Source organism: Conger conger, chromosome 15 (assembly GCF_963514075.1).
Source record: "Conger conger chromosome 15, fConCon1.1, whole genome shotgun sequence".
Lineage (NCBI taxonomy): Eukaryota > Metazoa > Chordata > Actinopteri > Anguilliformes > Congridae > Conger > Conger conger.
In genome coordinates this window covers 41,017,653-41,041,567 of record NC_083774.1, presented here as the reverse complement: position 1 = coordinate 41,041,567, position 23,915 = coordinate 41,017,653, and the positions used below count along the sequence as shown (strand labels likewise).

Sequence of the window (23,915 nt, the reverse complement as noted above, 5' to 3'; positions counted from 1 at the left end):
TGAGTTTGAATTGTAGTAAGATGATTAGTTTAACCATGTTACGTTCACAGGATCCATCTGGAGAGGGCTGGGTCACCTGTACCAAGCTGTCAATCTATGAAGAGTGATACTTCAATGGATCCTCCAATCTACTTCAGAGGAGAGTTGAAACGGGATCAAAGGTAATTGAATATAGACAGTATTGAATTATACACTCAGCAAGCACTTTAGGTATTTATAAGACTTATTTTTAGACTTATTAAGTCTTTTGCTGCAATAGCCTAACTACTTAGAGGTTTGATGCGTCGTGTGTTCAGTGATGCTCTTCTGCATACCACTGTTGTAATGTGTGTAATTATTTGCATTACTGTCACCATCCTGTCAGCTTTGACCAGTCTGGCCCTTCTCCTCTGACATCTCTCATTAACAAGGTGTCTGCAGAACTGCTGCTCACTGGATGGTTTTGCTTTTTGCACCATTTCTGCAAACTCTAGAGACCTTTGTGTGTTAAAAAGCCCAGTAGCACTCTGTTTGGCACCAACAATCATTCTACGGTCAAAATCACAATTTTCCCCCCATTCTGATGGTTGATGGGAACATTAACTGAAGCTCCTAACTCGTATCTGCATGATTTTATGCAATGCACTGCAGGTGTATTCCTAATAAAGTGAGTGTAGTTAAATATCACTTGGTAAATGTAATGTGCGATGGGTTCATTATAGTATGTGCAGATGTGCTGTGAGTTTAACTGGAAGCTGTGTCGCCATATACTGTGAGGTAGAGCTGCCATAAAAGGAGTTTTCGTCCTTTAAAAGTCTTGATTGTTTGTTCACAGTATACAGGAAGAAAGAGCAGGTTCGCCTGTACCAAGCTGTCAATCAATGAGGAGAGAAGAGTCAATGCCTCAGCCATTTAACTTCAAAGGAGAGTTCCCACGTGATTCAAGGAAAATAAACAGGTTAATATTGACATTTCACTATTTACCCAAATTTATCTGGAAACATTCAGGTATAGGTGTGATTATTATGTCACATTAAGGTGTATGTGGGTGTATGATGTTATATACACCTGTTGGTTGTTGTGGTGGTATGGTAAATGGTTGGCATTTATGTAGCGCCTTTATCCAAAGCGCTGTACAATAGATGCTTCTCATTCACCCATTCATACACACGCTGACACGCTGACACGCTGACACGCTGACACGCTGACACGCTGACGGCAATTGGCTGCCATGCAAGGCACCGACCAGCTTGTCAGGAGCATTTGGGGGTTAGGTGTCTTGCTCAGGGACACTTCGACACAGCCCGGGCAGGGGATCGAACCGGCAACCCTCCGACTGCCAGACGACTGCTTACTGCCTGAGCCATGCCGCCCACATTATATATGCATTATATAGGCGTAGGTGGGTGCATTATATCATATTCAGGTATATGTGGGATTATTAAGTCACATTCAGGTGTAGGTTTTATGTATTATATCACATTCAGGTGTAGGTTTTATATATTACATCACATTCAGGTATAGGTGGGGTGGACCATGTTGGCTCAGGGCTGCTTAGATGCTCTTTTTCTTGTTGAGCACCTGCAGGTACAAGTGACCCTGGATCCATTCCCTGCAGTAACAGAGTTAAACTAGACTGTACTTTTCAGCTCAATGTGTTTTAACAGACACACAGTTCTAATTGCTCAAGATGACTGACTTATTCATTTTAACATAATTAATAATAATTCTTCAAACAGTATGGCTTATCATTGTAGTACTAAACAGCATTTGAAATATAGTATAAGATATATAGTAACATTTAGGAAAGGGTATTTTTGCACATGATTCTGAAAGTATTTAAATCAAACTTCATCATTCCTGATTTTCAATAAGGGCATTTTGATCAAACTTCAACACAATGCATCAGCCATTTAACTTCAAAAGAGAGTTTACAAGTGACTCAAGGTAATTAAATGGATTCATATTGAGATTTCACTTGTTAATTGTACCAAAATCTATCTGGAAATTTCCAGGAGCAGGTGGTTTGCTCCATGCCACCTTCATGTGTACGTGGGTATAATTGGAGCATTCAGGTGTAGGTTTTATGTACTTTTATGTCATAATCAGGTGTAGCTGGGACCATGTTGGCTCAGGAGATGCTCTTTTTCTTGTTGAGCTCCTGCAGGCATAAGTGACCCTGGATCCATTCCCTGCAGTAACAGAGTTAAACTGCCCCTCTCTCTACCCCTCACTCTGCCCCTATATTCCTGCTGTGCACACAGTCCAAACTGGCGCAGCTTCTTATTTCACACGGGCTCATGGATGAGGAGCAAACTGCAGCCATATTGCCCACATGTGTTTCAAAATCAGCCGTGTTTCCTATAAACAAACTTTATACGTGGTTTCAGGAAAGATTTTGAAAAACAGATCCACAGTTCAGAATGATTTGGGCTGGTCACAGTTAGAGGAGAGACTAGTACCCTAAACAAAGTCATTTTGAACCAGAACATGTTGTGGCCCACAGTTCAGAAAACTTAAAACAGGAAATGCAAAATAACGACAAATGCAGGAGAGAGAACTGAAATTCAGTGAGAGGATCTGACATGTTTGTACAGGCTTCATGGAGTTCGTATTAAAGCTACAGTAATACCTCACATGTGGAACAGAATCAGAAATGTAATACAGTCACACAAAAATGAATATTTTCTATTCTATATATAGTTTAAGATCTATATAGCGTTACACAAAGGTGGGGTACACCTGAGCAACTGTCAGAGCAGGAAGTGCATCAGTCACTGCAGACCAAGCTGATGGGAGTCAGAGGATGAGTTCAACTGGAAGCTCGGTCTCTATGTTTTGTATACATGATCCGTCTAGAGAGGGCTGGGTCACATGTTCCCAGCTGTCTGTCTCTGAAGAGTGAAAGCTCAATGGATCCTCCAATCTACTTCAGAGTAGAGTTGAAAGGTGATCAAAGGTAATTTAACATGTCCATATTGACACTACTGTTGAATTATAGTTCAATATAACTTGGTAAATGTAATGTGCGGTGGGTTTATTACGGTATGTACAGATGCTGTGAGTTAGAGCTGCAGTCAGAGGGTGAGTTTAACTGGAAGCTCTGTCTCCATGTGCTGTGAGTTAGAGCTGCACTCAGAGGGTGAGTTTAACTGGAAGCTCTGTCTCCATGTGCTGTGAGTTAGAGCTGCACTCAGAGGGTGAGTTTAACTGGAAGCTCTGTCTCCATGTGCTGTGAGTTAGAGCTGCAGTCAGAGGGTGAGTTTAACTGGAAGCTCTGTCTCCATGTGCTGTGAGTTATAGCTGCACTCAGAGGGTGAGTTTAACTGGAAGCTCTGTCTCCATGTGCTGTGAGTTAGAGCTGCAGTCAGAGGGTGAGTTTAACTGGAAGCTCTGTCTCCATGTGCTGTGAGTCATAGCTGCAGTCAGAGGGTGAGTTTAACTGGAAGCTCTGTCTCCATGTTTTGTTCACAGGATCCAGCAGACAGCTGTGTCTAACTCTTTAGAACAGAATAATTCAGACAAATTGCTTTTCGCAAGACAGGTATGAGATCTGTGTTTTGAATAAAATTAAAAAAACGTTTTCTTTTTAAATATTTCTTGAATATACAGTGGGCTCCTGAACTGTCAGCACCGCTTACTGGCAATGCACAAAAAACACATTAAAAAAATAAACCATGTAATTAGTGAGATGAACTCAATGCAAAAAAATATTGTACTTTATCAATATTTCAATGGAAGCAAAAAAATATTATATTATTTTGATAAAAAATAGATTTCACCAAAATCAAGGTTTTATAATTATTGGCACCCCTTGTTTAGTACTTGGTGCATCCACACTGTATAGACAAGGTTTACCCCTTAAGTATCGCCCCTTTCCTTAACACAAACTAGAAAATACAATGGTTACTTAACCTTTTTAACCTTTTGACTACGGGCATAATGCTGGTCTCTTCTGAAAGGTAACCCTTCGTGGTTAGCTGTGGAATTTATCAGTAGATTAGCTTTGATTTGGTATTGCTTGTGAGCAATTGTAGGCCATTTAAATAGGCGTGTCAGAGCGACGCTAGCGTATATTAGACTGGTGAAAGTTGTCCTTAGTCAGTAAGTGCATCATTCTGACCAGGTGTTTAGTATCGCTGCGGGTTTTCCTCTTGACGCGGTAACGTTGATTTTTTTAAATTGCTCATTTGAACAGCAAGGGTTAGGGCTTGAGCCAGGTTGTTTGTCTATTACCTGTTAATCACTTCTACTGGTTGCATACCTGTAGAGTGATTGAACATTCGTCTTAAGTAACTTAAATAGCTGTGGAATTTATCAGTAGATTAGCTTTGATTTGGTATTGCTTGTGAGCAATTGTAGGCCATTTAAATAGGCGTGTCAGAGCGACGCTAGCGTATATTAGACTGGCGAAAGTTGTCCTTAGTCAGTAAGTGCATCATTCTGACCAGGTGTTTAGTATCGCTGCGGGTTTTCCTCTTGACGCGGTAACGTTGATTTTTTTTAAATTGCTCATTTGAACAGCAAGGGTTAGGGCTTGAGCCAGGTTGTTTGTCTATTACCTGTTAATCACTTCCACTGGTTGCATACCTGTAGAGTGATTGAACATTCGTCTTAAGTAACTTAAATAGCTGTGGAATTTATCAGTAGATTAGCTTTGATTTGGTATTGCTTGTGAGCAATTGTAGGCCATTTAAATAGGCGTGTCAGAGCGTCCCCGTTTGTGATGCTATGTTTCACCCCATCCCAGTCTGCTCTCTCCCTCGAAGACCCCCCCTGCGACGTGGGCCTCCACGGCGTCGGAACCCCTCAAACCTCAGCTATCCCCCGCTGACCCCCTGTGAGGACTTTGCTGTCACAGGGGGACTGTGGAACTGCCAGTCTGCCACTCGGAAGGCTGACTTCATCCCTGCGTATGCCTCCCTCCAGTCCCTACAATTCCTTGCCCTAACTGAGACCTGGATCACACCTGACAACACCGCCACTCCCGCTGCCCTCTCATCCTCCTTCTCCTTCTCGCACACTCCCCGGCCTTCCGGCCGTGGCGGTGGTACTGGTCTTTTAATTTCCCCCTCGTGGAAATTTTCTGTTCTCCCCCTCTCTGACCTGTCCATATCCACTTTTGAATTCCATTCTGTTGCAGTATCCTACCCTACTAAGCTTTTCATTGCAGTTATCTACCGTCCTCCAGGGCCCCTGGGAAACTTCCTTGATGAGCTAGACACCCTTCTCAGCTCCTTCCCTGAGGATGGCACCCCACTGATTCTCCTTGGAGACTTCAACATCCACCTAGAAGCCTCCCAGTCTGCTGCCTTCCTACCGCTAATCCACTCCTTCGGCCTCTCCCTGCAACACTCTCCTCCAACCCACAAGGCGGGCAATGTCCTAGACCTTGTCTTTGTAAGGAACTGCTCATGCTCCGATTTCACGGTTACCCCTCTGCATACATCTGATCACCACTTCATCTCATTCTCCCTCCCTCTTCCTCCCCATCCTCCTCCCCCTCCTCCCACCCACACTTCCTCAGCCCGCCGTAACCTCCGCTCCCTCTCACCCTCTTCCTTTGCCAGCACCGTCACCGCCTCACTCCCCCCTCTCGAATCCTTCTCCAAACTCCCCGCTGACTCTGCATCTGCCACCCTCCTTTCATCTCTCTCCTCCGCCTTTGACTCTCTCTGTCCCCCTGTCTCAAAGCCACCTCGCACATCCCCTCCCAGTCCTTGGATATCTGACACCCTCCGTACCTCCAGGGCCAGCCTCCGCGCAGCGGAGAGGAAGTGGGGGAAATCCAGAGACGCTTCAGACCTCATGACTTACCAGTCTCTCCTGGCGGCATTCTCTTCCGATGTCACTGCCGCCAAAGCAAAATACTATCAAACGCAAATTCAGAACTCTGCTTCTAACCCCCGGAAACTTTTCTCCATTTTCTCCTCTCTCCTCAACGCACCGCCTCCTCCTCCTCAGTCCTCCTTCGCTGCTGATGACTTTGCTGATTTCTTCGATGAGAAGGTCGCAGTCATCCGCAGATCCATTACAACCGCCGCCCCCCTCACTGTGCCCTTCCCCCCCTCTAGGCCCATCCCTTCCTTTTCCACTTTCTCCCCCCTTACGGACTCTGATGTTTCTCAACTCCTGCTCTGCCACCGCCCTACAACCTGTGCCCTTGACCCTATCCCCTCTTCTCTTCTCCAAACTATCACACCTGACATTCTCCCATTTGTCACCTCCCTTGTCAACTCCTCCCTGTCTTCCGGCTGTTTTCCGGCATCCTCCAAGAGGGCCCACATCACTCCGCTGCTAAAAAAGCCTACCCTGGATCCCTCCATCATCCAGAACTACCGCCCGGTATCTCTTCTTCCTTTCCTTTCTAAAACTATAGAACGAGCCGCTTCTACTCAACTTTCTTCCTTCTTTTCTAACAACAACCTGCTAGACCCCCATCAGTCTGGCTTCAGATCGGGCCACTCGACAGAGACGGCGCTCCTCTCTGTCAGTGAGTCACTCCATGCCGCACGAGCAGCCTCCCTCTCCTCTGTCCTCATTCTTCTAGATCTCTCCGCTGCCTTCGACACTGTGGATCACTCCATCCTCCTGTCTGCCCTGTCAGCAACGGGCATCTGTGGCACAGCCCTGGACTGGATTGAGTCCTACCTCTCTGGTCGCTCCTTCCAGGTTGCCTGGGCTGGTTCGGTATCGACACCTCGGCCCCTCGCCACAGGAGTTCCCCAGGGCTCAGTCCTTGGCCCGCTTCTTTTTTCTCTCTACACTCGCTCCCTTGGCCCTGTGATCACTGCACATGGGCTATCCTACCACTGCTATGCGGACGATACCCAACTCTTCGTCTCGTTCCCGCCGTCTGATACGCAGGTTTCAGCCCGTATCTCTGCTTGCCTGAGGGACATCCAGAGCTGGATGGACAACCACCATCTAAAGCTCAACCCAGGTAAAACTGAAATGATATTCATCCCTGCTAATACCTCTCCCCATCTGGATCTCTCCATTTCCCTCGGGGATACCACACTCACGCCGTCACCCAGTGCAAGGAACCTCGGCGTGGTGATGGACAGCAGACTGTCCCTTTCCGAGAACATTGCGGCGGTGACCCGGTCTTGCAGGTTCTTCCTATACAACATACGGAGAATCCGCCCCTTTCTCACCCCCTACTCGACCCAGCTCCTGGTCCAAGCGATGGTTCTGTCCCGCCTGGACTACTGCAATTCCCTCTTGGCTGGCCTCCCAGCGTCCGCCATCAGACCCCTCCAACTCATCCAGAATGCAGCAGCTCGTCTGGTCTTCAACCTTCCCAAATACTCACATGTCACCCCCCTGCTTACTTCCCTCCACTGGCTGCCTGTCATGGCTCGCATCAAATTCAAAACATTGGTGCTAGCCTTCCAAGCAGTTAAGGGGTCTTCCCCAGCTTATCTGCAAAAAATCATCAGACCCTACACCCCTGCCAGACCTCTTCGTTCAGCCTCCACAGGCCGCTTGGCACCTCCCCCTCTCAGAACCTCCACCTCACGCTCACGACTACTGTCTGTTCTGGCTCCACGGTGGTGGAACGAACTCCCTGTTGAGGTCAGAACTATAGAATCTCTCCCCACCTTCAAGCGCAAGCTGAAGACACACCTCTTCAAACAGCACCTCTCCCCATCCCTCCCTACCTCCCTGTGAACCTTAATTGTTGTCTCTGTGACTTGTGTATCGGTATTTTAGTTGGCTAGGTAAGCAGTGTTTGGATAGTTAACTTTGGTGACTTTTGCTCTGTTTGTTTGTTTGTTTGTTCAAAAAAAAAAAAAAAATGGCCCTTGTCCTTATCTTTGTTGTACAGGTAGCAGTTGAAATTGTACTTACCTCTAGGGTCTTTCAGCGAACTTATCCCTGGTTATGGGTATGCACTTTGTTGTACGTCGCTCTGGATAAGAGCGTCTGCCAAATGCCAATAATGTAATGTAATGTAATGTGGTTTGTTTGCTAATACTCAATATTATTAAAACAAAGCTTCAACACAGTGGAAGTGGATGATATTTTCTCACTGGAACATTTTTTTAGTGTTTGAGTGGATACAGATTATTGTGGCTTTGCCTGGTGTGCTTAGAAACACAGTGGAGCAACAGTCACAACACTGGACAATTCCCTTATCAAATCTGATGACAATATCACCACAAATGTGCATCCCGCATAGTTTCTTTATAAGCATGTCTATGCAGTTCTTTAAAACTCCAGAGGTGCAACATAGGGGCGGCATGGATGGTGCAGTGGGTAGCACTGCCGCCTCACAGCAAGGAGGTCCTGGGTTTGGATCCTAGTCGGCCGGAGCCTCTGTGTGTGGAGTTTGCATGTTCTCCCCGTGTCTGCGTGGGTTTCCTCCGGGTACTCCGGTTTCCTCCCACAGTCCAAAGACATGCAGGTTAGGCTGATTGGAGAGTCTAAATTGCCCATAGGTGTGAGTGAATGGTGTGTGTGCCCTGCGATGGACTGGCGACCTGTCCAGGGTGTATTCCTGCCTTTCACCCAATGTATGCGGGGATAGGCTCCAGCCCCCCTGCGACCCTGTTCAGGATAAGCGGATTAAGATAATGGATGGATGGATGGATGGAGGTGCGAAATTCGGTATCTTCTTACTGAAATAAACGAAATGCCTTTCACCCTCCCCCTACCTCTCCCTCTCAACCTCCCTTACCTTGTGCTCTCGTCAGACAGCAAAAGGTCGAGAAGGTTGTAAAAAAATAACTACAATAATCACACACAGCATACTAACACAATCAGTGAGCACATTATTAGGTATTAATTTAGTCTGCCGGTGTAGCCTATCCCCTTAAGAGGTTTGATACGATGTGTGTTCAGAGATGCTATTCTGCATGCCACTGTTGTAATGTGTGGTCATTTGTGTTACTGTCACCTTCCTGTGAGCTTTGACCAATCTGGCCTTTCTCCACTGACCTCTCTCATTAGCAGAACTGCTGCTCAGTTGATGTTTTTTGCACCATTCTGTGCTAACTCTAGTGACTGTTGTGCGTGCAAATCCCAGGAGCCAAAGTCACTTAGATCACATTTCTTCCCCATTCTGACATTCAGCCTGAAAAACAACTGAACCTCCTGACCATGTATGCATGCATTTAGTTGCTGCCATATGATTGGTAGATTAAATATTTGTATTAACAAGCTGGTATGCACCTTGCCAGAGGTGGCTACACCCTGTATGTTATGTTTCTAGTTCTGTCTGTTAGTTTATTAGTTTATTTCTTGTATTTATCATTTTTAAATACCATATCTGGTTTTCTGTTTACCATCCATTACTGTTTATTACATTTCATCATCCCCTGTTACTACTAATTTAGATATTGTACAGTACTAATCATATTAATACACATACTGTCTGCCTAACTAATAAACTAACAGTCACTTATTTTGGGTATTTAGATTTAGACACGTATGCAATGATACTAACAATGATATCCCCTTTCTAGTTTGCTCTGTAACTCCGCCTCTCTGTTCTATCACTGATTACTTGCTTCGTTTCAGCTGTGGAATAACTCTGTGCAAATGTCTACTCCCTAATCCAGAGCCGTCTGTATTATGTGTGAGTCTATGTGCATCCAGTCCGCGTTTTCGTTTCCCCCTTGTTATTGTATCATTACCCTATTATGTTCTCCACCTGTTGTCCATTTGTTTAGCCCACCTCACTCCCATGCCCAGCCTAGTTTGTAAACTAGTTTGTATTTAAACCCCTGTCTCTGCATTGTTCCTTGTCAGAATCAATATCCAGTTGCCGATTCGTAGTAAGCCTGTATAGTTGAGAGTCAAGAACAACACCCTTTGCCATTGACACCGAGTTTGCCTTATCCTTCTGTTTTGTTTGCTTGTTTGCTTATTTGGTTTTTAACTTTTTCCTTTCGCCTTCTTCGACTCAGTTTTTTCCTAGCCCTTTTATACTTCAGCCTGTGACCCTCTGATTTTGACCTCTGTTTTGTTTTTTTGACCATTCTTTTGCAACTCGATTCTGACATTGTTTGAACTCTGTTTACCTGGCTTGATTCTGGACTGATTAAAGACAACGTTTTTGGATACTCCCTGGTCCGCATCTGGGTCCTCTGAACGGTACATCACACTGTACTAGACCAGGACAATAATTGATAATAATTATGAAGCCTCCATTGTGGTGAGATCTGTTTTTTCCTATTATGTTTTTACACAAAATAGTTGCAGATCATTTCATATTACATATTATAAAACACGAAGCTAAATAAACACAAAATACATTTTTAAAATACTATTTAATTTCTTAAATGAAAAAAGGTACCAAACACCAAAATCTTGCACCACCTTTAGTAGCAATAACTGCAATAATAACTTTGTATAATTTTATTTAGTCTTTCACATCACTGTAGAGGTATTTTAGCCCACTGTTCTTTGCAGAACTGCTTTCATTCACACACATTCATAGGTTTGGTATACCATGATCAAAGAAAAGCCTGACAAAGGGCAAAGTGTGTCCAAACGTTTGCCTGGTACTGTATATCAGTCTGGGAAGGGTTACAAAGCCATTTCTAAGGCTCTGGGACACATATGAACATAAGTGAGAGCCATTATCTCCAAATGGAGAACAATTGGAGCAGTGCTAAGGGGGAAGCTGGCATGCCACATTTTTCTCCAAGGTCACAGTGACAACTAATCCTCAGGGTTCATGACTCTAAAATAAGAAAGACTGGGAAAAGAAGAGATTTGTGAAAGAATAGCAAGGTGGAAACCACTACTGTCAGCGAAACATAAATTACCATCTCACAATTGCAAAAGAAAAACACCTGGATGATTCCCAAGCCTTTTGGGATAATGTTCCATGGACAGATGAGTCATGTAGGACTTTTTAAAGGGTACGGGTCCCATTGTCTGGCATAAACCAACTACAGCATTTCACAGAACATCACACCAAAACTCAAACTTGGTGATGCTAGTGTGATGCCCTATGGATGCTTTGCTGCCTCAGGACCTGGACAACTTGTCAAGGAAGCATGAAATCTGCTGCTGCTTCTGTCCAGCTGAACCTGAAGTGTAATTGGGTTGTGTATCAAGACAGTAATCCAAAACAATCCAAAACAACAGCATGTCCACATCTAATTGACTGAAAATAACCAAAATGAAAGTTTTAGAGTTCTCTAGTTGCTTGCCTCATCCTGAAGTTGAATAGAGATGCTGTTGTAGAACCTGAAAACTGACCAATTTGTCATTATTATATCAGAAGTGTGGGTTAAAATTCCTCCACAGTGATGAGAGACTGAGAGGAAGTGTTTGGGAGTGTTTGGATGCAATTATTGCTGCTATTTTTATTAATATATAATATATAATATAATATTTTTTATTTAGAGTGGCTAAATTATTTTAATATGCAAATTAGATATTATAATTATTCATATCATATAAAAATGCAATAGGATTCAACATTAAAATGGGTGATATTTAATTCCGGTAATGCTAATTAATTAATGCTGAATATAAATTTTATTAATTTTTTATGAATATAAATTCCATAAAACACGTTTGGGGCATGGTGTGGCCTATTATGTCTACGAAACAACAAACTATAATGGTTGAAGTTCAAGATGCATGACATAAGGCTGATGCGCTTAATTTGTTTACGAGTTTGGTATTTTGCTTTGTGTTTAATGTCAGAGGTTGACGTGAACTGTTTTTCCCAGTCGGAAGGAGCTAATTTGTTCATTCTGATATGACGTGAACGCAGCATTAGGCTTCATTGCTATGGCTTTACATTACATTTACGGCTTTATAAGAAGATTTGAAGCATGGCTACATAATCACTTTGTTTGAGGCTTGTGACACCTCCTTCTGGCTCTCTGCAAGGACAGGGAAAAAGCTATATAATAAAATAGCTATAGGCTATTGCTGTCACCCACCGGTGGGATTCCAGAAAACGACATCTCCTGTGATTTGCCAATGTGTTCCTGCAGCCAAATGTGTACTCCCTCAGTGAAGCCTGGAAGCTTGTTGAAGTAGTAAACTAATTGCGATGGGTTTAGCAAACTAGCTAGCTCAGTAACATAAATACAGATACATTACATTATTACATTGACCAAACCCCTTAACTAGCCAAACACTGCTTACCTAGCCAAACTAAAAATGCTGATACACAAAAAAGTAAATCATAGAAAGACAACAATTAAGGTTCACAGGGAGATAGGGAGGGATGGGGAGAGGTGCTGCTTGAAGAGGTGCGTCTTCAGTTTGCGCTTGAAGGTGGGAAGAGATTCTACAGTTCTGACCTCAACGGGGAGTTCGTTCCACCACCGTGGAGCCAGAACAGACAGTAGTCGTGAGCGTAAGGTGGAAGTTCGGAGAGGGGGAGGTGCCAAGCAGCCTGTGGAAGCTGAACAAAGAGGTCTGGCAGGGGTGTAGGGTCTGATTTTGTCTTTTTTGTAGGTAAGCTGTGGAACTGCTTAACTGCTTGGAAGGCTAGCACCAATGTTTTGAATTTGATGCAAGCCATTACAGGCAGCCAGTGGAGGGAAGTAAGCAGGGGGGTGACGTGAGTACTTGGGAAGGTTGAGGACCAGACAAGCTGCTGCATTCTGGATAAGTTGGAGGGGTCTGATGGCGGACGCTGGGAGGCCAGCCAAGAGGGAATTGCAGTAGTCCAGGCGGGACAGAACCATCGCTTGGACCAGGAGCTGGGTAGGGGGTGAGAAAGGGGCGGATTCTCTGTATGTTGTATTGGAAGAACCTGCATGACCGGGTCACCGCTGCAATGTTCTCGGAGAGGGACAGTCTGCTGTCCATCACCACGCCGAGGTTCCTTGCACTGGGTGATGGCGTAAGTGTGGTATCCCCTAGGGAAATGGAGAGATCCAGATGGGGAGAGGTAATGGCAGGGATGAATATCATTTCACTCTTACCTGGGTTGAGCTTTAGATGGTGGTTGTCCATCCAGCTCTGGATGTCCCTCAGGCAAGCAGAGATACAGGCTGAAATCTGTGTATTAGATGGTGGGAATGAGATGAAGAGTTGGGTATCGTCCGCATAGCAGTGGCAGGATAGACCATGTGCAGTGAAGGAACGAGTGTAAAGAGAAAAAAGAAGCGGGCCTAGGACTGAGCCCTGGGGAACTCCTGTGGCAAGGGGCCGAGGTGTCGATACCGTACCAGCCCAGGCAACCTGGAAGGAGCGACCAGAGAGGTAGGACTCAATCCAGTCCAGTGCTGTGCCACAGATGCCCGTTGCTGACAGGGTGGACAGGAGGATGGAGTGATCCAAAGTGTCGAAGGCAGCAGAGAGATCTAGAAGAATGAGGACAGAGGAGAGGGAGGCTGCTCGTGCGGGATGGAGTGATTCACTGACGGAGAGGAGTGCGGTCTCTGTCGAGTGGCCAGATCTGAAGCCAGACTGATGGTGGTCTAGCAGGTCGTTGTTAGAAAAGAAAGATACATTTAATAAAAATTAATTCAAGAAAAGCTGCTAGTGAAGTAATAATATGTACACATAATCTATGGTTTGCGGAACTGAAACTGCTGCCCTGCAGGCTTCACTGTGGTGAAAAAGTGCCAAATGTGAAACCATTTTATTTTTACCTGTTGCATAGTGCGTGTTACTAGAGAAAGAGGCTACAACAGCTAGCCTATATTGCCATGCTTTAGTCTTCCATAGCTCTGACAATTCACTGCTTACACAACAGAAATAAAATACACCGATCAGCCAACCACCTGCTTTAACCAGTTTTTTTTTTAAGATTAAAAATGCTTTAAACTGTATAAACTTGTCTATGAACACTTGATATTTAATTATATGACTTCATATTTTGTTATATAAGCAGATAATCATACAGTCTCTCTTAACAGATGATCCAGGACCTGTAGAATTCTTCATATTTAACAAGAAATAAAGACTACCCGCTATATTTCAAAATCTAATCCTACATCAGTTTCACCCTTCTTCCCTCCGTTGGAATTACATGGTATTGCAGATGGTGAAATTTATGGCAGAATAGATCGCATGCATTTTTAAATATGGTGGGTCTTTATTTCTTTTAACTATGAAACATTCTACAGGTCCTGGAGCACTTGTTAAGATAGATGTGATTATGAACACCAGTACGTACCAAGATACTTAAATAACAAATGAATGCACTATTAAGTGTTTATAGACAAGTTTATACAGTTTAAAGCATTTTTAATCGTGAAAAAACTGGTTTCAGCTAGTGGTTTTAATGTTATGGCTGATCGGTGTATGTTTTTGCCTTGTGGTATTATCAACAGAACTTAAATCTCAGCTTTCTTTTTTTGACCGACATTCCATATATGGCTTTTTAGGTTTTTATGCTAATGTCAAATTGTGTGCACGCGCCTTTGATTTACGATTACTTGGTATTTATCACCATATACATGTGGATATGAAAAAAAGCTGTGTCTACGCGTTTTTCATAAATCTGGCGAAAACTGTTAGTTGTTGTTTATGTTCATACTGTATGTTTATTTCAGCCTCTCCTGCACACTCTGATGAAGCTGAAGAAGAATGAAAAGTTGAAACTGTTTCTGAGCCATCTGAGTCAGGACTGCCCAGAATGTTTTAAGAGTATGTCTGAAGATCCTACTGTCCTGGATAAGTTCATGATGATGAAGAAATTGTTCAAGAGTCATCAAAGCCATGACTACCCAGAATGCACTGGGGGAGAGCAGGAGGATCCTGAGGCCCTGTCCATAGTTGAGAAGATGCTGGAGACCTGTGGCAGTGAGAGGTCTCTGAAGATCACACTCCACATCCTGAGGAACATGAAGCAGAAGGATCTCACTGAGTCAACAGAGAGAGGTAAGCAGCACAGTAAGATTTTTCTCTCACTGCTACTGTGTGTTCATTAGAGTCCTGAAATTACTTTACCTTTCGAATCTTACAGAGATCAATGTTTTTATTTCTACCATTCACAATTTATGGTGTTTTACACTGACAGTCATATACATTGAACATACATTCATGAAACATATACAACCTGTGCATAACAGCATTTAAATATAGCAGCAACCAGAATTCCTATAAACCCTTCATTGCTATAAGTGTGTGTTGAATAGCCTCCCCCGTTAGATGATATAATATACTCCGTGAGCACTTTATCATCTATTTATTAGACTTATTTTTCAGACTTATTAAGTCTTCCTGCTGCTGTTGCCTATCCACTTTGGAGTTTCTAAGAAACTCAAGCCACTCTGTCTGGCATCAACAATCATTCTACGGTCAAAGTCACTTAGATCACATTTTTTCCCCCATTCTGAAGGTTAATGTGAACATTAACTGAAGCTCCTGACCCATATCTGCATGATTTTATGCATTGCACTGCTGCCAGATAGTTGGCTGATTAGATAATTGCATTGTTTAATATGCTCATTTGAATGGGATGATGGTTCGATGTGAATATACAATGAAATAGCAAATGAACATCATTATTTGTGAGATGACAATTATCACACAGAACAAATGTTCTTGCAACTTAGTCCTGTATTAAAAATATGAGCTGCCTGATACTAGAAAGGTAGTGAAGCCACATGTTGCAAAATGATTTTCTTGAAAGAACTGATTTAAAATTAAAACACAATTTAAAACAAGCACCGTTGCTGACAAAGGCTACTATCGCATCATGAGGTTCCTTGATTGGTACCCCTTTCAAAAACCAAAGCAAAGCCATGTCCATCCTTGGTAATTCCCAGGTTGAGAGCAGGGTCACGGTCCTGGGACTAATACCCCGGGTTGACCCTTTCAACCCTTTCACACCAAAAGCAAACATGGGACATTCACAGCTTGTTGCTTCTGTGTGAAAGGGGTATTAGAGGTGCGTACATCTGAGAGGTGTGCAAAACATTGTGAAAACACAAGTATTATTAATTGACTGTTTCTGATCTTTAAAATTTAAGTGATTCTCCTAAACCTCTCTTCAGGTGAATTGATAAAAAGAGCCCAGCCAGCACTGAAAACTCATCTGAAGAAGAAGTTTGAATGCATCTTTGAAGGTTTAGCAAAGCAGGGCCACCCAACCCTCCTCAATGAGATCTATACAGAGCTCTACATCACACTGGGGGCGAGTGGGTGGGTTAATAATGAACACGAGGTCAGACAGATTGAGATAGCATCCAAGAGACAGACCACTCAGGAGACTCCAATCCTCTGCAATGATATGTTTAAGCCTTTACCTGGCCAGGAGAAACCCATCAGAATTGTACTTACAAAGGGCATTGCTGGCATTGGGAAAACTGTCTCTGTGCAGAAGTTCATTCTGGACTGGGCAGAAGGAAAAGCCAATCGTGACATTGATTTCATCTTCACTTTTCCTTTCCGAGATCTGAATCTGGAGAAGGAAAGATCATTCAGTCTGATGGAACTTCTACAGCACTACTTCCCACAACTGAAAGAGATCAAAAGTGTTGAAGGTGATGATGTCAAAGTTGTGTTTATATTTGATGGTCTGGATGAGTGTCAGCTACCTCTAGATTTCCAGAACAATGAGATCTGCTGTGATATAACAGAGTCATCATCAGTGGATGTGCTGCTGACCAACCTCATTCTGGGGAACCTACTTCCCTCTCCTCTCCTCTGGATCACCTCCCGACCAGCAGCAGCCAATCAGGTCCCTCCAAAGTGCATCCACCAGGTGACAGAGGTGCGAGGGTTCAATGACCCACAGAAAGAGGAGTACTTCAGAAAGAGAATCAGAGATCAGAACCAGGCTAGCAGAATTATCTTGCACATAAAGTCATCCAGGAGTCTCTACATCATGTGCCACATACCAGTCTTCTGCTGGATTTCTGCTATTGTTCTGGAGACAATGTTGGATAAAGTAGAGTCTGGAGATTTGCCCAAAACTCTGACTGAAATGTATACACACTTCCTGCTCATTCAGACTAATGTGAAGAATCAGAATTACTGTGGTGCCTATGAGACAAACCCAAAGAATTTGGTGCCAGATACAGAAATCATCCTGAAACTGGGGCAGCTGGCTTTTCTACAGCTGCAAAAGGGCAATCTGATATTCTATGAAGAGGACCTGAGAGAGAGTTGCATTGATGTCAGTGAAGCTTCAGTGTACTCTGGGGTGTGCACAGAGATCTTTAAAGAGGAGTGTGGGTTGGATCAGGAGAAGGTCTACTGCTTTGTGCATCTGAGCATTCAGGAGTTTATGGCTGCCTTGTATGTGTTTCATTCATGTGTGAATGAGAACAGAAATGTACTCAGACCAGGAAAGAGAAAATTCCAAGAAGAACTTGAAGATGATGATGATGATGATTCTCATTTCCATAATGCTTATGGCGGTGAGGTGACAAAGGGGGAGAAGAATGCAAACAGAGTGCAGCTGTCCAAGGTACACAGGAGTGCAGTGGATCAGGCCTTAGAGAGTAAGACTGGACACCTGGATCTTTTCCTCCGATTCCTGCTCGGCCTCTCTCGGGACTCCATTCAGAATCTCTTAGAAGGGCTGTTGAAACAGTGTGTATCAGACCCACAGAGACAGATACCAAGCAGATCTGATGGAAGTGGATACAAACCAAACTCCATTTTTTATTTCTTTCAAAGACTATGGACACAGACAGAAAGCACATCACCTGTCCCAGGCCCTCTGACACTGTCAGAAAGCAGATCAGAGAGTGTTGAGAAAACAGTCCAATACATTAAGGAGAGGAAAGTTCAGCAGAGAGGACCATCAACCTGTTCCACTGTCTGAATGAACTGAATAACAACTCACTCATGGAGGGAATCCGGAATTCCTTGAGAACACCTTTCAGTACCTTTGCCTCGCTGATTGTTTTATGGTTTCGACTTCTGCATCGCCCTCGACTACGACCCTGCCTGCCGTCCGCCTGTACTTCTGCCCCGCTGACAGCTCTCCTGCTACCGGACCTCACAGCACGTCTACCGACTACGAGTTCGCCTCTTCCCTTGGCACCGTGCTTTTTGTTTGTTTATCGTTTGTTTGGCTGGATCTACGTGTATGGACTTTGCTTGTTTTGACTACGCTCCTGACGGGACTTTATCTAACTATTGTTTCTGAGTCGTGCATTTTGGGTCAAACCCCCACGCACCCGTCTCAGATGCAACATCATGTGTCACCTCTCCTTGTGCTGGTGTACAGACCCCTACCACCATGTGTCACCTCTCCTTGTGCTGGTGTACAGACCCCCACCACCATGTTTCACCTCTCCTTGTGCTGGTGTACAGACCCCCACCACCATGTTTCACCTCTCCTTGTGCTGGTGTACAGACCCCCACCACCATGTGTCACCTTTCCTTGTGCTGGTGTACAGACCCCCACCACCATGTGTCACCTCTCCTTGTGCTGGTGTACAGACCCCCACCACCATGTTTCACAGATGAGGTGGTATGTGTTGGATCTTGGGCAATTCCTTCTCTCTTCCATAGATTTCTCTCCTCATCTGTCCACAAGACCTTTTACTTCATTATGGGGAGATAATTATTCTGTCATCAGTTGTGGAGGTCTTCCTTGGCCTGTCAGTCCCTTTGCAGTTAGTAATCTGTTATTGTGGCAAGGACGCTGTTGGCAGGATGGAAGCAGGGAAAACCGAGGACCATGCCCACTGATTAAGTAGGCACACACCTGGACTATGTTGTGAATCAGTCCAGGCCAGATGTTATTTTAGCCAGATTTGGCTTGCCTTTCAGCTTTTCGCCTGTCATGTGTCTCAGCTTTCTCCCCTCTCCTGTGGATTCCCGGTCTCTGCCACCTACTGTGGAAAGGAAGCACACATTTTAAAAGCCTGGACTGATTCATAACATAGTCCAGGTGTGTCCTCAGATTGCCCTGCTTCCTTCCCGCAAATTGTGCCCTTGCCACAGCTGATTTTGGTAAGCCAAAGATTTGGCCAATGTCTCTAACGGTTTTATTCTTCTTTCTCAGTCTCATAATGGCTTTTTTTAACTTTCATTGGCACAACTTTGGTCCTGATATACAACAATAATAGATTCCAAATGTGATCGAAAGACTAGGTGCTGAGAGCTCTCTTATCCCTGCATTAAGGAGGCAATTAAACACATTCAGTTACAAACAATTGTGAAGCCACGTGTCCCATATGGTGCCCTGAAATGGGGGGAATATGTATAAACTCCTCTGCAATTTATTCATGGTGAAATAAAGGCATAATAGTACCCTTTCGTAAAATATGAGAATGTGCACTTTAACCACATGTTAATTGTGTGTTCCAAATCTAAAATTGTGGCAAAGTAAGACATAATGGGTCTTTGTCCCAAACATTATGGCTGGTACTGTATGTGAACAGATCACTTCCTGCTTCTGAAGTGAATCTGTGTCTATATCTGTGCATTGGCTTTCAGTGCTATGGGGGGTTAATCACAGTTACCACGGAAACATGGGCTGTTAGATATCAAACATGCCATGATCTTCTGCTATGTATTCCAAATGAGTGGAACATATCCTTTTATTCCTGTTTATTTCCTTTTACTTTTGGTGGTTGCTAGGCCAAAAATCTATCAACAATACGAACTGATGTTAAAATCTTTTTAATTTCACAATTGAACACTGAACACTATCATTGTTCAATTTTAAATATGACATGTTTTATAAAGATATCTAATATTATTCTAAAATAATTTATGTTAACTCTCCTTTGCAGACTGAACAGTTGTGATCTCACAGAGAAGTCTTATGATATTGTGGCCTCAGCTGTCCAGTCATTAAACTCACCCCTGAGAGATCTGGACCTCACCTACAATAACCTGGGAGATTCAGTAGTGGAGCTGCTCTGTGCTGCACTGATGAGTCCAAACTGTAAACTACAGGGACTGAAGTGAGTAGCACTGTGTAATGTGTGACTTTACCCCTCAGGGATCGACTATGTTACCTGTGACAAGAAATTGGTGTTAATATGATTTATTTGCTCCCATTTCACATAAAAAAATATGGATGGCTGGTTTGATACAGAAGTATCAATATTTTGAATATCCTGATATGAAACTAACTACTGCAGTTACTTAGCTGGACCACCACCTGTGTCTTGTTTACTCCCAGTGTTTTTCTTTTGTACGGCGCCTAACATCATGCAATCTACTTTTTAAATCTACGATTTCCATTTTTTAGCAGCCACCCATGGTGACTGGTGGTCACAACAGGTCTATTCTAGTCCCCTAGTTCCCCATGACATACATTATTTTATTCGGTCACTTTGCTACTGCAAACAAAGACAACTGTGCTCAAACTCCTCATCGTGTTGTGTTCATGCCATTCAAACTGTCCTGCGACCTGGTGAGAAATGCACACATCACTGCGAAAGAGCTACAAAAAGAGTAGCAAAAACAGGTCTAGCTCTTCACAGGACAACAATACAACATAGTGTAAACAACAAAGACCTACATGTCGCGTCTTTTGTCCACCACAAAAGAATGTATGTTTGGAAAAAAGGGTGAAGCCTTTGTAGAACACTTAGCCAACTGTGAAGCATCGTTGTAGATCCATTATGCTTTCCAGTTGTGTGGCAGCTGGGGGCACAGGAAATATTGTGTGAGGGGAAAGAAGAATGGATTCCACCAAATATCAAGAAGTTCTAGAGGCTAATGTTCAAAGGTCATTGAACTTGAAGGGAGGTTGGGCATTTCAACAAGACAATAATCCAAAGCATACCTCTAAATGAACCATGAAGTACCTCCAGGAAATACGGAGGAAAGTTTTGGAATGGTCACCACAGTCCCCAGACTTTAATATTATTGAAAGTCTTTGGAGATATCTCAAACAAGCCATACACGGCTGAGGAATATTTCTGAGCAAAAGTTCTTCTGCCAGGAAGAATGGGGAAAAATTCTAAAAGTGAGAATTGAAATACTCTAGCTGGCTACAGGACACGTTTATAAGATGTTATAGTTGCCCGAGGAGGAGTTACAAAGTACTAACTAACAGGGTCCCCAAACTTTGGCACAGGGCCTTTTTTTCCCTTTTTATTGTTTTGAAACTGTAGAAAATGTAAATAAATAGTAATCTTGTTTTAAAATTTGAAGAAATGTGTAATGTTTAGCATTGTACCATTTAGAGGTCAGGTTCACTTCTGTTCACTTAATTATGTTAATTGTAAAAAGCTTTTTGACCAGGGGTGGCCAGATTTATGCACACTACTCTATGTTTACATGATTAGGAAGAAAATAATTGTTTATCATGGTAATAACAACATTGTATTTAGTATAACTGGTTTACTTGTACATTATATTAATCTATTCGTAGTAAAGACAGAATGGTTTCATGTTTGTAGACCAAAAAACATGTTCTATAAGGCAAGAATAAAGTACACTACCTGATCTTAAATGTAATATGTATGTCAACACTTTTTACAGTAGAAAGGGTAATTAAATCATTGCAGGATGCTCCCAAACTTGAGTTGAATGCCATCTTTTTTTTCCATCTAAATATTTTTTGTTGGTTAATAGAACCATGTCATTAACTTTAGTGGATTAGTTGGAAAAGTTTATGAACCTAATTTTCTGTGCATATCCCAACAAATAGGGAATTATACACCTTTATTACACCTACTGTACTTATTTGTGCGATTATCAAATCAGCCAATTGTGTGGCAGCAGTGCAATGCATACACTCTTGTAGATATGGGTCAGGAGCGTCAGTTGATGTTTTTCCAGAATGTGGAAAAAATGTGATTTAAGTGACTTTGACCATGGTATGATTGTTGGTGACATGGTGGTTTGAGTATCTCAGTAAATGCTGATCTCCTGGGATTTTCACTCACACTCGTCTCTAGAATTTGCAAAGAATGCTGCAAAAAACAAAAAAGAAATCCAGTGAGCAGCAGTTCTGCAGACAGAAACATTTTGTTAATGAGAGGTTAGAGGAGAATGGCCAGATTGGTCAAAGCTGACATGTAACCACACTTTACAACACTGGTATGCAGAAGAGTATTTTTAAACACACAACGCATCATAACTCTAAGTGGATAGGCTACAGCAGTAGAAGTCTAAAAAATAAGTCAAATAAAAACATAATAAAGTGCTCACTGAGTGTATAATGTATCAACAGCCAATGTGTGTCACAACCAGCAGTGAATTAAAATGTGTGTGTGTGTGTGTGTGTGTACATGTGTGTGTGCGGTTTTTCAACAGGCTGGGTTGGTGTAATCTCACAGAGGGCTGCTGTCATGTTCTGGCCTCAGAGCTGAGAGACCTAGAGCTCAGAGACAATGAGTTGCAGGATTCAGGAGTGAGAGCGCTCTCTGCTGGACTGAAGGACCCACACTGTGAACTTCAGAGACTGGGGTAAGTACAAACACAAACCCCTTCAATCAGAAGGGCTCCAAATGTGATTAAATACAGCACTAATAGTACTAATGGTGTAAAAGGAGTTCTGTATACTCCATAGAACTGAAACATTCACTTCTTCCTCTTGGTAGAATAAGACTGTGATTTCTTAGCACATTTTAAAGCCACTTTTGTTTTGTCAAATAGTGAAGCATCAAATCAAATCATTGAAATGTATACATTCCTCAAAATTAAGAAAATAAATTTGCCTTCAAATGAAATTAACCTGAATCTCTCAAATAATGATAATGATTTATTCCAGAGCCCTGTTATTATGTATTACGCTGTAGCAGAAAAGTAACACAATGCTATGTGTTTGATAATTATAAGTATTGGGGGCAGACAGATTTTGTTGTCTGCAAAAGTGACTGCCTTAATTTGACCAATGTGACCGATGTATTAATTGGTCACTAAGCTCTCACTCTCAGTCATACTCACATTGCACTCACACTCACATAATGTAGACCACGGCAGTCAGCATTCAAAAACACAGGATGGAGAAATGTTCCCAAAAAGTAGAAAAGTGAAGGGTCAAATACGGCCAATCTAGGGTAACATGGAGTACATATGAAGGAAGCTAGCTATAGAGAAATAGGCTACTACATATAATTAGGAGAAATCAATACTCAATACTTCAATCAATGCTTTGCAGAATTAAATATATGCACAGATCAGTTAATTAACTTGTCATTGCTAAATAGCTTGGAAGTTTGCTTACTCTTTGACTAAGTGACTTCTATCTGATCAGCACAAAATGAATTATTTTGATTGTTTAGATAAACATATAAATTGTGTTTAAGTCCACAAATCCCTGCAGATATTTTGGAACAGGTGAGAACATCCATAAGGGAACCGATCCAATCATTTGCTCGTATGCATTTGGCAGCTGTTTCTTTTTTACTATCAGGTCTAATGCAGCAACTGGTGGCCGGCGGCCCGATATGGCCTGCAGTGACAGTATATCTGGTCTGCTCTGCCCTGTCCAAAAGATTAATAAATTAATGTATTAATTAACATAGCCCTGTTATTTTACATTGAGCTGTAGAAAGTGTGTAGCACATTGCTATATGTATGATACACACAGCCCTGTTAGAATGTGCTGTAAGGTATGTTTGTCCTCCTCTCTGCAGGCTGTCAGGCTGTAGAGTCACACAGATAGGCTGTGATTCTCTGGCTTCAGCTCTGTGTTCAAACCCCTCACACCTGAGAGAGCTGGACCTGAGATACAATCACCCAGGAGACTCAGGAGTGAGAGTGCTCTCTGCTGCTAAACTGGACACACTCACACTGCTGTAAGTATACACACACACACACACACACACACACACACAAACACACTCACACTGCTGTAAGTACACAGACACACACACACACACTCACAAACACACACACACAGCTGTAAGTACACACATGCACACACACACACACACACACTGCTGTAAGTACACACACACACACAGCTGTAAGTACACACACACACACACACTGCTGTAAATACACGCACACACACACACACACACACATACTCACACTGCTGGTCTTTTCTCCCCCTCTCTGACCTGTCCATATCCACTTTTGAATTCCATTCTGTTGCAGTATCCTACCCTACTAACCTTTTCATTGCA

General features: G+C 43.0%; 1 pseudogene; it reads left to right on the top strand.

The window, feature by feature from the left end:
- The first annotated feature begins 14,561 nt into the window (after positions 1-14,561).
- Positions 14,562-23,586, top strand: LOC133111135 (NACHT, LRR and PYD domains-containing protein 3-like; annotated as a pseudogene).
- Positions 23,587-23,915: the final 329 nt, after the last annotated feature.